The 4,375-nt window shown below is 52.0% G+C and overlaps 1 protein-coding gene across 14 annotated transcripts in view; it reads left to right on the forward strand.

Moving 5' to 3' along the window:
- The window catches only part of Lypd6b (LY6/PLAUR domain containing 6B), a 161,510-nt gene continuing 157,135 nt past the window's right edge, over positions 1 to 4,375 (forward strand). For 8 of the 14 annotated variants that reach the window (NM_001379385.1, NM_001379381.1, NM_001379384.1 and 5 more), the window contains exon 1: positions 344 to 434. The gene's annotated coding sequence lies outside the window, so the exon portion shown is untranslated. Of the gene's footprint in view, positions 435 to 4,375 lie in introns of all 14 variants that reach the window. The other 6 variants (XM_006498352.4, XM_030252096.1, XM_006498350.4 and 3 more) reach the window with 1 other exon arrangement.

The raw sequence follows: 4,375 nt of genomic DNA on the forward strand, positions 1-4,375 counted from the left end.
AGTTCTGTTTCTCAAGTCAGTAGCACTCTTTGCCTCATCGTTTTCACCCCAGAGTGACTCCACCTCACTCTGTGAGGGCTGCGGTGTCCCTCTAGCTGCTCCGCGCGGGGTCCGCGCTCTTTTCCCAGCCGGCCAGGCTAGGTGGGAACAGCTCCTCTTTGCACGGGTGCATTAAACGACCTACTCGCGTTCACTGGGCTTGGTGCCACCGGGCGCAGGACCCAGGCGGCGTCCCCAAGCGGGCACCCGGGCGGCTCCCCGGCGTGCGGCGCTCACCTGTCGGCCCGCCTCTCCGGGACGACCCAGGTGGCTCGGGGCGGGGAGGATCCGCGCCCCGCCCCGCGCGGCCACAGCCATCGCCAGCCCGGAGCGGGTGTCTGGAGCCCAGGCCGGGAGCCGAGCGAGGCGCCGGGAGCCGGCCGGCGTCCGCGCAGGTGAGCCGGGCGAGCTCTGCGGGGCGGCCGCGTGCAGATCCCGCAGAGCAGGGGCTGGGAGGGGCGCGCGGCTGCGGCGAGCACTGCGAAACGCCCCGCGGAGCATGGGGACTCTCCGAACCGCAGGGGAGCGCAGCTGCCCACATCTGGATGGGGGACCGAGCGGGCGCCTCGGGGAGCTGCGTGGTCTCCCGGTGACTCCGGGGCTGGAGGCCACGGCTAAGGCTGGGGCCCCACCGCACCGCCAAGTGCGAGCCAGCTCCCGCCCTTCCCTCTGCGGCGCTTGAGCTCAGCCCGCGGGGGCCGCCAGTCTCCCCTTCCTGGCTTTTGACTTTGTTGTTAAATCACTAACCAGCACATTGGTTAGTTTAGTTACGTAGGCTTCGGTGAAGCGGGGTCGGCTGGGTACTCTAGGGGGGCATACGTAGTAAGTCCGCGCTGGTCTGTGTGCCCGAGGGTGTTGTGGGGTGAAAGGTGCTGCTCTCCTCCCCGTGTCTGGTGCCTGGTCATCAGAGTGATGGAGTGGGAAGAGTGGTCCATTATGGTGTTTAAATTACTAGCTCTGTGACCTTGAGCAAGCTCCTTAACTTCTCTGAGCCTGTTACCTAAAAGATAATATAGGTGTTATAATCATCAGATGCCCTTAAATTATTTGATGCCCATGAGGTACCTAGCACGATGCTTGAGGGTTTTTCCTCCCGGTGTAGTCCCTAGGTGTTAAAGTATTCTCTCCAGAGGTCCCGGGCATCGGAATAGAAGACATCGGGGAGGGAGTGAGGTGTGTGTGTGTGTGTGTGTGTGTGTGTGGGAGTGGTAGTGTCTGTGTGTCTGGGAGGGTCGTGGCAGCCTTCTGACAAGCTGACTATAGTAGCAAGGGGGGGGGGGTGTGGATTTGGCGGGGCTGTTCCCAGCTGCTAAGCTCAAGACTGGTCAGTGCAGTATCCTCCTTCTAGCAGGGGGCAATTAGCCTGCTTCTGCCATTGTGAACTGTTAGAATTCTTTTCTTAGGGTTTAGGGTTTGGTGACTTGAAAGTTGTCTTATGCAACGTAGGAATTGGCTGAGTCCTCCAAAGGAAAAGTCTGAGGGTTGCAGTTTCCAGTGTAGCTAGATCTTATCACTCCTATGAGCTCTCAGGACAAGTTCTCTCCTCAGGGGCACTTTCCCCACTAGGTTGACATATTCTTTTGTATGCAATGGTCATTAGAGCAGGCACCATATCTTCAGGCTTACCACTGAAGGGAATAGAGTAAAGACGAAGAGTGGGAGGGAAAGAGAGAGAGAGAGAGAGAGAGAGAGAGAGAGAGAGAGAGAGAGAGAGAGAGATCTCTTCCGTTATTCTATCCTTCAGCAGACCTTCCTGGAGCACTGGACCATAGTAAGTTCAAGTCATCTCAGCAGATCAAGAGTGGGTTTCCCTAAGAGGATTGGATCTGTATTACCCAGATGCCACCAGTGCTGTAGAGGATTAACTCAGCTAACTGGGATGGACCTGTCTCCCTCAAGCATAGGCGATTTGAAAGCCAGCTTTCAAGAAGCAAGTTTCGATTCTGGGCAGACAAAAATAGGACTGTGTGTGTTGAGCCGTGTCTGCTTTTCTTTGCGGACACCTCAAGGAGGCCTTGCTCAGTGTGGACAACCTGGGTGCCCAGTCTGCCAGCTTTTATTTAGTGCTTAACTCATTCAGTCATTCCACGTTTGGCCAATGCCCAGTGTATGTCAGAGCCTCTGCCAAGAGTGAGGGGTGGATGCGTTGAGGAAAGATGTATGTGAGGATAGCCGTGTTGGAGGTTGTCTCACAGGGGACATAGGACAATGTGAAGTGTCCCTAGGAAAGTGGGGCTTAGCTCTAAATGGAGATGAGCAGGCGGGCGGTGGAGCAGTGCCAGTGGGGCACTCTCTGAGTCACAGGGTAGGGTGTATGAAAGGTCACACTTAAGTGTGTGCAGCTTTAGTTAGGTCACGTTACCTTTTCCACAGGATGTCTGGGGGAGGGGAAAGGGAAGGAGTTTACAGCTATAGGTTGCCTTCTAGAAATTTCTCTAAGCTTTCCCTGATTTCCAGGGGAATCCCACTGCCTTCTTTGCATCCATAGCAGAGGAAAGGACAGCACTCACTTCTCTGTCTTCCTTTAGATAATAAGAGCAGTTAATTTTTCTTACAGTTCTTGTCACTGGCCATGTGCCATTGGCTGGAATGGGTAGCCTACCCCTTGGCCAACAGCAGACTTGGGGCTGTGGTCTCTTTTGTCAGATATTCTTCTGAGTTGCATCTGGGGCTCATCTTTCCTGAGCTCTGCATCTAGCACCATCGGAAATCTGCAAGCAAGGACCAAGGCAAGGGTGGGTACCCAGTCATGCCTCCTGCAAATCCAGAGTTCAATTCAGTAGGAAAAGTATAGGTCGTGGCTAGGGGAGGTGGGGAAAGAAGTGGATGTGGCATAGCAGGAAAGACAGGGGCACCCTTTGTTGGGACCCCAGTGTGGTGTGATTTGTTGGAAAACTTACACATGAAACCCGTAAAGGGCTTTCTAAGCTGTCCACATGCCCCTTAGGATGAGTGACAGTTTTCTATGTATCCTTGTCATTTACAGAGCAGTAATGGCTTGGAAGAGTTCCAGGAGGGGCCATGTGTAGTGGAAATCTCACAGATGTCTATGGTCTATGCCTAGCGACCCACCCTAGCCCAGGGCCTTCTCAGTCTTTCTGAGAGCACTCCCTTGCTCAAAGCCATGGCTTGGTTTCAGCATTGTTACCTGCCTTCAAACTAACAGGCCAGGGCTTGGTGAATAGGCTTCCGGATACTGAACTCAGTGGGTGACCTCTAGGGCGCTTTGAAGTACTTATTTAACCTCTTTTTATTGAAGTGCTAGGTGAATGATGCTCTTTGTTTCCATTGGACATGGTGGACATCAGTGGACATTCTGTTGTGGAATCTGACATGCAACTTCCCATAATCCTCTCTCCTCAGTACCTAGTTAATCCGGAAATTGGAAGGATGAGTTATCTGTAATCCTGGAGAAAGTGGGTGGGAAGAGCCAGCTCATTCAGCTATTATTGTCAGGATCACTGTGCAGAAATAGAGAAAAGTGATAACGATACAAGCCTGGGACCAGTATCCATTCAATAAAGGAGCAGTAAGCACCTACTGTGTGCCACATACTGTTTAAAGTTCGGGGAACCCAAAATCCTTCAAAATGAGAAAGTCATTGTTCTTATGGAGTTTACAGCCTGCCAGGAGGAGACATTCATGTTTTAGACAACGTGTTGGATGCTGAGCGCGGAGGTAACGAGGAGGGTTGAGAGCCAGGTTGAAAGTGTCACTGGAACACCTGGCCACCATGCTGGAAGTTTTCTCTCTTATTTACTGCAGAGAATTGTTGCCCGAGTGAGCAGGTATGGTTTGGTATGTAAAAAAGAATAAACGTTTGCCTAGAGGTGGGTTAAATGTTAAATTCCTTAGAACATTTAATTTTTCGTTTAATGTGTATGTGTGTTTTTATGTATGTGTGTGTGTATGTGTGCTTGCACATACAATGTGCACAAGTGTGTGCCAGAGGACAGCCTTAGGAGGAAGCACACTGTTGGTGAGACACAGTTCTATCTATCTTGTTTGTTTGAGACAGGGTTTCTTGCTGGCCTGGGGCTTGCTAGTTTGGGAGGCAGGAGGCCCTAGGGATCTGCCCGTCTCTCCCTCCCCAGCCCTGGGACTACAAGTGTACAGCACTGAAGCTGGCTGTTTTGTGTGTGTTCTGGGATTTGAACTCGGGTCCTCATGCTTGAATGGTGAGCTCTTTCCTGACAGAGTCATCTCTGCAACCCCTACTCTTTTACTTATTTATTTTTAAACAGACTTTCTTTCTTTGTTATATCTTACCTTGTTCCTATAGTGACTTGCAAAACAATACCAGGTGATGAGAAATGAGCTGAGAATTGTGAGCGAC

Source organism: Mus musculus, chromosome 2, assembly GCF_000001635.26.
Source record: "Mus musculus strain C57BL/6J chromosome 2, GRCm38.p6 C57BL/6J".
NCBI classification, from domain to species: domain Eukaryota; kingdom Metazoa; phylum Chordata; class Mammalia; order Rodentia; family Muridae; genus Mus; species Mus musculus.